The sequence below is a fragment of the Schistocerca nitens genome, chromosome 5 (genome assembly GCF_023898315.1).
Source record: "Schistocerca nitens isolate TAMUIC-IGC-003100 chromosome 5, iqSchNite1.1, whole genome shotgun sequence".
Classification (NCBI taxonomy): Eukaryota; Metazoa; Arthropoda; class Insecta; order Orthoptera; family Acrididae; genus Schistocerca; species Schistocerca nitens.
Genome location: NC_064618.1, coordinates 213,098,451 through 213,108,574, shown reverse-complemented (window position 1 = coordinate 213,108,574; position 10,124 = coordinate 213,098,451). Strand labels below are relative to the sequence as shown.

General features: G+C 42.2%; 1 non-coding gene across 1 annotated transcript; it reads right to left on the bottom strand.

Annotated features, from left to right (window-relative positions):
- Nucleotides 1-1,527: 1,527 nt before the first annotated feature.
- Nucleotides 1,528-1,602, bottom strand: Trnat-ugu (transfer RNA threonine (anticodon UGU)). The gene has a single exon. It is a non-coding gene; the product is annotated as a tRNA-Thr (tRNA).
- Nucleotides 1,603-10,124: the final 8,522 nt, after the last annotated feature.

Sequence of the window (10,124 nt, the reverse complement as noted above, 5' to 3'; positions counted from 1 at the left end):
CAGCTTCGAGAAAGTCACTTTCCAAGCACCGTTGAATCGTCAGTACAACAATACAGAGCTGTAAGGACAAACACCGTCTGCAGTAAGAACGAAAGGAATCGCATTGCCGCTGTGAAGAATGTGAGTCAGGCGTTGACTCGTTTGGAAATATGCGGCACAAAAAATCTTTCTTGAATGTCGTTATTTGTAGTGTTATCTGCTTTTAGGAATTTCAGTAATGTAATATTCAATGTAGAATTTAAGAACTTATTGGTGAGAATAAATACAGAAGCGATTGTGCTGGTCCCGGCGATTGTGATGATGACGAGGCTAAACACAGCAAGCGCTGCAATTCTCACACGGGGACCGTATGGACTCCCCTTCCCAATTTCATTCTTACTGACAGTGTGTGTAAGGCACGAATAGGAGGATTTCAACATATGTAAACAGGAAGAACTAGCAATCAACCGTTTCCGAGGAAACAGAGTTTCAAAATTGTAGTCTTACTTATATAGGAAGGTGCTCAAAGTCATGTAATATCTCCTAACATCGTGTCGGACATGCTTTCGCCTGGCGTGGTGCACTCACTCGACGTGGCGTGGACTCAAAATGTCGTTAGAAGACCCCTGCAGAAATGCTGAGTCATGATGCCTCTATAGCCGTCAATAGTTGCGATAGTGTTTCCGGTGCAGGAATTTCACCACGAACTGACCTCTCAATCATGTCCCACGAACGTTCGTTGGGATTCGTGACGGGCGATCAAGGGTGGCCAAACAATTCATTCAAACTAGTCAGAATGTTCTTCAAAACAAACGCGAACAATTGTCGCCCCGTGACATGGCGTATTGTCATCCGTAAGACTTCCGTCTTTCTTTCGGAACGTGAAGTCCATGCAAGTCTCCAAGTAGTCGCACTTTACCATTTCCAGTCAATGACTATATGGCATGTCACGAACCTAGCTTACACAGGGCCTTGTTACCAACTTGGGTCCATATTTTCACGGAATCTGCGCTACATTCGAGCCCTACAATCAGATCTTACCAACTGAAATCGGGTCTCATCTGACCAGGCCAGTTTTCCAGTAGTGTAGGATCCAACCGATATGGTCACAAGCCCAGGAGAGGCGCTTCGGATGACGTCGTCCTGTTAGAAAAGGCATTTGCGTCGGTCTTCTGCTGCCATAGCTCCTTAAGGGCAAATTTCGCCGCACTGTGCTAACGGATACGCTCATTATAAACTCCACATTGATATACGTGATTATTTCACTCAGCGTTGCTTGTCTGTTAGCAATCACAACTCTAAGCAAACGCCACTGCTCTCAGTCGTTTACGTGAATGTGTCGCCTACATCTTGTCCGTGGTGACAGGTAATGCCTGGCATTCTCGGCACACTCCTGGCACATGGAGGAATGTCCCGTGCGTGCGGCCATAATCACGCGTAAACATTTCCAGGTGAATAACGTGAGTAAATTTTCCAGTGATAGTTAAATGGACACCCTAGCTGCAAGCAGGCGTTGATACACTTCATTGGGGACATGTTGAAAATGTGTGCCCCGACCGGGACTCGAACCCGGGATCTCCTGCTTACATGGCAGACGCTCTATCCGTCTGAGCCACCGCGGGCACAGAGGATAGTGCGTCTGCAGGGACTTATCCCTTGCACGCTCCCCGTGAGATCCACATTCCTGCCATGTAAGCAGAAGATCCCGGGTTCGAGTCCCGGTCGGGGCACACATTTTCAACATGTCCCCAATGAAGTGTATCAACGCCTGCTTGCAGCTAGGGTGTCCATTTAATTATCATTTGATTTCTAGCAAAGCTGCATGGTCATTGACGGTAACTATTCTTTCGGGAACAGATACTACCGTCATATATAGTTAAATAAATTTTCCAGCTTCGCCAATGCACTGCCCTTTTATACCTTGCGTACGCGGTACTACCGCTATCTGTATATCTGTATGTCGTTGCCCCATATCTTTTGTCACACCAGCGTATATTTTGAAAGATCGATCGTATCCATGGAATCAGCAGCCGAGTGAGTAAGCGCTTATTTTCATAAACTGTGGATCGAATCTCGCTCCTGATGCAGCTCTGATTGTGAGGTATTTGCACCCAAATTCGGTGGTGAGGTTCGATGTGCGCGATATGCCGTAAAATTGTTATACGACAGAGAACCGTTAATGAAACTAAACCAAATTTGTTTTGCAGCAGGAGACACATAAAAAGATGTGCACATAGAAATTTTCGGTGTTCATTACATGTGCTGTATACCAGAATTGTTTTTGTTTTCCATGTCTCTACGAACAGTATCATCATGATTCGTACAGTGCTTTATATGTTACATATTACACTTGTCACAAATGTATTTTTTTTTTATGAGTCTTACGACTGGTTTCATGCGGCCACCACGAATTCCTCTCCTGTGCTATACTCTTCATCTCAGAGTAACACTTGCAACCTATATCCTCAATTATTTGCTTGACGTATTCCAATATCTGTCTTCCTCTACAGTTTTTATCTTCTGCAGCTCCCTCTAGTACCATGGAAGTCACTCCTGATATCGTAACAGGTGTTCTATCATCATGTCCCTTCTCCTTGTCAGCGTTGTCCACACATTCCTTTCCTCTCCGATTCTGCGCAGAATCACCTCATCAGACCACTTAAATTTCTAGATTCGTCGGTAGCAACACATCTCAAAGCTTCGATTTTCTTCTGTTCTGGTTTTCCTTTACTCATTGTTTCACTGCCATACAATTCTGTGCTCCAAAAGTACATTCTCAGAAATTTCTTCCTCAAATTAACGTCTATGTTTGATACTAGTACACTTCACTCGGTCAGGAATGCCCTTTCTGCCTATGCTAGGCTGCTTTTGATGTCTTCCTTGCTCCGTCCGTCACCCGTTAGTTTGCTACCTAGTGAGTAGAATTCCTTATCCTCATCTACTTAATGACCTTCAATCCAGATTTTAAGTTTCTTGCTGTTCTCTTTTCTGCCACTTCGCATTACTTTCGCCTTTCTTTGATTTACCCTCAATCCATATCCTGTACTCATTAGACTGTTCATTCTGTTCAGTTGATCATGTAACTCTTCTTCATTTTCACTCAGGATACCAATGTCATCAGTGAATCGTATCGTTCATATCCTGTCAACTCGAATTTTAATTCCATTCCCGAATCTTCTTTTATTTCCATCATTACTTCCTCGATGTGCAGATTGGACAGTAGGGGCGAAAGACTGCATCCTTGTCTTATATCCTTTTTAATCCGAGCATATCGTTCTTGGCCGTCCACTCTTATTACTCCCTCTTGGGTCCTACATATTGTGTATTAACCGTCCCTCTCTAAAGCTTACCCTTATTTTTCTCAGAAGTTCGGCGAATCCTGTGAACGTGTCTTGCTTATTCTTTAGTCTTGTTTTCATTATCAACCGCAAAGTCAGAACTGCCCCTCTAGTGTCTTTACCATTCCTAAAGACAAACTGATCAGAATGTAATACATCCTCAGTTTTCTTCCCCATTCTTCTGTATATTATTCTTGTCAGCAATTTGGATGCACGAGCTGTTAAGCTGATTGGGTGATAATTCTCGCATTTGTCACTTCTTGCAGTCTTCGGAATTGTGTGGATGATACCTTTCCGGAAGTCGCCAGACACATACATTCTACACACGAACGTGAATAGCCGCTTAGGTGCCACTGCCCCCAATGACTTTAGAAATTCTGATGCAATGTTATCTGTCACTTGTACCTTATTTGATTTTAAGTCCTCCAAAGCTCTCTTAAATTCTGATTCCTTATTGTTGTTGTTGTTGTTGTTGTTGTTGTGGTCTTCAGTCCAGAGACTGGCTTGATGCAGATCTACAAGCTACTCTATCCTGTGCAAGCTTCACCATTTCCAAGTAACTACTGCCCCCTACAGCTTTCTGAATCTGCTTAGTGTATTCACCTCTTGGTCCCCCTTCACGACTTTTCCCACCACGCTCCCCTCCAATACTAAACTGGTGATATCTTGATGCATCAGAACATGTCACACCAACCAATCCCTTCTTCTAGACACGTTGTGCCCAAACTTCTTCTTCTCCCCAATTCTATTCAGTGGTTCCTTATTAGTTACGTGATCTACCCATCTAATCTTCAGCATTCTTCTGCAGCACTACATTTCGAAAGCTTCTTGTCTAAAATATTAGTCGTCCACGCTTCACATCTATACATCGCTACACTCCATACAAGTACTTTGAGAAACGACTTCCTGACACTTAAATCTATACTCGATGTTAACAAATTTCGCCTCTTCAGAAACGCTTTTCTTGTCATTGCCAGTTTACGTTTTATATATTTCCTACTTCGAACATCATCATTATTTTGCTCCCCAAACAGCAAAACTCATCTACTACTTTAAGTGTCTCATTTCCTAATCTAATTCCCTCAGCATCACTTGATTTCATTCGACTGGATTCCAATATCCTCATTTTGCTTTTGTTGGTGTTCACCTTACAGCCTCCTTTCAAGACACGGTGCATACCGTTCAACTTCTCTTCCAGGTCCTTTGCTGTCTCTGACAGAATTACAATTCATCGGCAAATCACAAAGTTTTTATTTCTTCTCCATGGCTTTTAATTCCTACCTCAATTTTTTCTTTTTTTCCTTTACTGCTTGCTCAGTGCATAGATTGCATAACCTCGGGGATAGGCTCACTCCCTTTCCAACCACTCCTTCCTTTTCACGCCTCTAGACTCTTATAACTGCAATCGGGTTTCTGTACAAACTGTAAATAGTCTTTCGCTCCCTGTAATTTACCCCTGCCAAGAGTTTATTCCAGTCAATCTTGCCAAAAACTTTCTTTAAGTCTACAAATGCTAGAAACGTAGATTTGTCTTTTTTTACTCTATCTTATAAGTCGTAGGGTCAGTATTGCCTCACATGTTCCAACATCTCTACAGAATCCAAACTGATCTTCCCCCAGGTCGGTTTCTACCAGATTTTCCATTCCTCTGTATGGAATTCGTGTTAGTATTTTGCAACCATGACTTATTAAACTTACTGTTCGGTAATTTTCACACCTGTCAACACCTGCCTTCTTTGGGATTGGAGTTTGTATATTCTTCTTGAAGTCTGAGAGTATTTCTAATACATCTTGCTCACCAGATGGTAGAGTTTTGTCAGGTCTGGCTCTCCCAAGGCTATCAGTAGTTGTAATGGAATGTAGTCTACTCCCGGGGCCTTGTTTCGATTTAGGTTATATTGTTCAGTCAAATTCTTCACGCAGTGTCATATCTCCCACTTCAGCTTCATCTACGGCCTCTTTCATTTCCATAACATTGCCCTCAAGTACATCGCCCCCAGGTCGGTTTCTACCAGATTTTCCATTCCTCTGTATGGAATTCGTGTTAGTATTTTGCAACCATGACTTATTAAACTTACTGTTCGGTAATTTTCACACCTGTCAACACCTGCCTTCTTTGGGATTGGAGTTTGTATATTCTTCTTGAAGTCTGAGAGTATTTCTAATACATCTTGCTCACCAGATGGTAGAGTTTTGTCAGGTCTGGCTCTCCCAAGGCTATCAGTTGTTGTAATGGAATGTAGTCTACTCCCGGGGCCTTGTTTCGATTTAGGTTATATTGTTCAGTCAAATTCTTCACGCAGTGTCATATCTCCCACTTCAGCTTCATCTACGGCCTCTTTCATTTCCATAACATTGCCCTCAAGTACATCGCCCTTTTATAGACTCTGTATATACTCCTCCCACCTTTCTGATTTCCCTTCTTTGCTTGGAACTGGTTTTCCATCTGTGCTCTTGATATTCGTTCAAGTGATTCTGTTTTCACCAGAGGTTTCTTTAATTTTCCTGTATGCAGTATCTATCTTACCCCCCGTGATATATGCCTCTACATCCTTACATTTGTACTCTAGCCATCCCTGCTTAGCCAATTTGTACTTCCTGTCGATTTCAATTTTCAGATTTTTGTGTTCCTTTTTTGTCTGCTTCATTTACTGCAATTTTATATTTTCTCCTTTCATCAATTAAATTCAATATCTCTTCTGTCACTCAAGGATTTCTACTAGCTCTCGTCTTTTTACCTTCTTCATCTTCTGCTGCCTTCACTATTTAATCTCTCAAAGCTACCCATTCTTCTTCTATTGCATTTCTTTCCCCTGTTCTTGTCAATCGATCCCTAATGCTCTTTCTTAAACTCTCTACAACCTCTGGCTCTTTCAGTTTATCCAGGTCCCATCTCCTTAAATTACAGCCTTTTTGCACTGCCTTCAGTTTTAATCCCCTATCTCTTCTAAACCGACACCAGTTTCTTCTTCTATCACATCAGACAAATATTCCCCCTCACAGAAGCCTTCAATGTACTTTTTCCACCTATCCACTATCTCCTTTGCATTTAACTGTTGGATTCCAATTGCACTCCTAATGTTACCACCCTTGCTTTTAATTTCAATGAAATTTGTTTTGTCTTTCCTATATGTTGAGTCAGTCCTTCCGACAATACTTTTTTTCTATTTCCTCACATTTGTCATGCAGCCTTTTCGTCTTAGCTTACCTGCACTTCCTGTTTATTTCATTCCTCAGCAACTCGTATTTCTGTATTCCTGAATTTCCCTGAATAATTTTGTAATTCCTTCTTTGATCAGTCAACTGAAGTATTTCTTCTGTGACCGATGGTTTCTACGCAGTCACCTTCTTTGTACCTATGCTTTTCTTTCCAACCTCTGTGATTGGCGTTTTTAGAGATGTCCATTCCTCTTCAACTGTACTGCCTACTGAGCTATTCCTTATTGCTGTATCTATAGCTTCAGAGAACTTCAAGCGTATCTCGTCATTCCTTAGTACTTCCATATCCCCCTTCTTTGTTTATGGATTCTTCGTGCCTAATCTCTTGAACTTCAGCCTACTCTTCATCACTACTACATTGTGATCTGAGTCTATATCTGCTCCTGAGTACGCCTTAAAATCTGGTATCTGAGTTCGGAATCCATCTGACCATGATGTAATCTAACTGAAATCTTCCTGTATCACCCGGACATTTCCACGCATACTTTCTCGTCTTGTGAATCTTGAACAGAGTATTCGCTATTACTAACTGAATTTCATTACAAAACTCAATTAGTGTTTCTCCTCTCTCAGTCCTTGTTCTAAGCCCATATTCTCCTGTAATCTTTTCTTCTACTCCCTCCCATACAGCCAGCTTCCAAGACAATTTGATTTTCATCTTCCTTACGTGCTGTCTTACCCTTTCAGTATCCTCATACACTTTCTCTATCTCTTCGTCTTCAGCTTGCGACGTCGGTGCTGTAGATTCTTATAAGATCAATCCTTCCACCGAACTTTTCACAGTAACACATTCTCTGCCCTACCTTCCTGTTCAGAACGAATCCTACTCTCGTTGTACCATTTTCTGCTGCTGCTACACTCATATGATTAGAAATCTCTGTCTTCTTTCCATTTTACTTCACTGACCCCTACTATATCTAGATCGAGCCTCTGCATTTCCCTTTTCAGATTTTCCAGCTTCCTAACCACGTTCATGCTTCTGACATTCCTCACCCCCATTCGTAGAACGTTTCCTTTATTTGGTTATTCAATCCGAATGGCGAACTATTCCGGAATCTTTTCTCATGGCTCTTTTTCAGTTATAGGCCACATGTCCTGTGGATACACTTTATATGTCTTTAATGCAGTGGTTTCCATTGCCTTCTGCATCATCGTGCCGTTGATCATTGCTAATTCTTCCGCCATTAGGGGCAGTTTCCACCCCAATTACAAGACATTGCTCTGAACTTCTGTCTGCTTGTTCGCTCTCTTTTGAGAAGGCTGTGGGCAGAATGATGTTAATTCTTATGGCGGAAGACTTCTGCCGCCAATGGTGGTTATAAATCGAAATTTATGCTGTGGTTGGTTTCGAACTCGGTACTGAGAACGGTTTGACTACTAATCAAACACGCTACCCCTAGACCACTTGACCACACGTGTCGGAGTGTACATGCAATAATATGAATACAATGACTGGTTCGATTTGGTTGAAATATCTCGTGTATCCTTTTGTTGTTTTCAATCACCTTAAGAAAAATTTTCTCCTCTGTCAGGATAAATATTAGTGAAATAATAAATGAATAATTTACTATTGGTAATATGCACAGTCATGATATATCTTTTAGACTTACGTGGAAGTAGAAATAAAACCGACCAGCCAGAGATCCCGTCTTTTAGAAAATCCACACTTACTTCCTCGGCTACGGACTCCTTGAATACTAGCAGTCTTACGAAGTATATAAGAAGGCTAAAATATTCACGCTCGAATCAAATGGTTCAAATGGCTCTGAGCACTATGGGACTTAACTTCAAAGGTCATCAGTCCCCTAGAACTTAGAACTACTTAAAACTAACTAACCTAAGGACATCACACACATCCATGACCGAGGCAGGATTCGAACCGGCGACCGTAGCGGTCGCGCGGTTCCAGATTGAAGCGCCTAGAACAGCTCAGCCACCCTGGCCTGCGGTGGTCTCGCGTTTCTAGGCGCTCAGTCCGGAACCGCGCGACTGCTACGATCGCAGGTTCGAATCCTGCCTCGGGCATGGATGTGTGTGATGTCCTTAGGTTAGTTAGGTTTAAGTAGTTCTAAGTTCTAGGGGACTGATGACCACAGATGTTAAGTCCCATAGTGCTCAGAGCCATTTGAACCACCCTGGCCGGCTTTCACGCTCGATTTTATCGAAAATAGTTGAGAGTTGTGCTATTTTGTGTACATATTTTGAAGTCCTGGTCGGGCTCTACACACACCCTCAATATCAATCAAATCGGCTAGGGAATTTCCTATGGTCCCCTATGCGGAGTGTACCGACCGCACATGGATGTGCGTCGTGTTATTGAGCACTCAGCAGTGAAAGGGCTGAAGTTCCTCAGCAGGTGACACCAAGGTTGCTACTGTAGAAGGCGTGTGGACTGCCAAAGCAGCCACTGGCAGCGCCACCGGTGTCGACTAGCGGACTACTTTGGTAAGAATCAGGAAGTCTTGTGTGTGGCAGCGAGCTAGCTGGACCTTTGAGCCAGTGTCAGGGAAGGCGATGGGCAGCTACTGGCCTGGAACGTGCAGTGAGAGTCATCTGGTGTCGGCCTAGTTCCAAAGTGGTTGTTCTTGGTTTTATGGAAAAGCATTTTTATCTGCCAACATCTATGTATATTATACTATATCATGTTATTTCAAATATCATCAGCTGAAATATTGAATAAACAGATAAAACCGCATGTATGCTTAATAATCAGACCAAAAAACCGCAATATAAGAGCTGTTCTGAACATCAACATGATATACAGTGCTTACAAAATTATAACGTATGTTGGTTTAAACAAGGATATTTCTCAAAGAAGACACTTTCGTACACCAAATTTAACGATGACAAAACGTGCAATGCAACATAACCAGATTTTGCTCATATGCTCCTGACAGTTCAGAGGCAACTGCCATCTCAGGCCTCTAAAGCCCCAGATGACCAGGGAGTCTGATATACCAGAGAAAGAACATAAGATGATCTGTAATAAATCGTTGGTGAAGTCAGAGGGAATAATTGTTAACAAGAATAATTCCAATGCTGATACCATGTTGTTACTATCAAGAAGTGTGAGTGTAGCACAAGTGAACATGTGGAGAATATGTCAATCAAGTAAAATATATGTATGACAATAATATCTTGTAAGAGCCATTTAATGGAATAACAATAGTGTTGCATATTGTTGTTGTTGTTGTTGTCTTCAGTCCTGAGACTGGTTTGATGGAGCTCTCCATGCTACTCTATCCTGTGCAAGCTGCTTCATCTCCCAGTACGTACTGCAGCCTACATCCTTCTGAATCTGCTTAGTGTATTCATCTCTTGGTCTCCCTCAACGATTTTTACCCTCCACGCTGCCCTCCAGTACTAAATTGGTGATCCCTTGATGCCTCAGAACGTGTCCTACCAACCCATCGCTTCTTCCAGTCAAGTTGTGCCACAGACTCCTCTTCTCCCCAATTCTATTCAATACCTCCTAATTAGTTATGTGATCTACCCATGTAATCCTCAACATTCTTCTGTAGCACCAAATTTCGAAATCTTCTATTCTCTTCTTGTCCGAACTATTTATCGTCCATATTTCACTTCCAT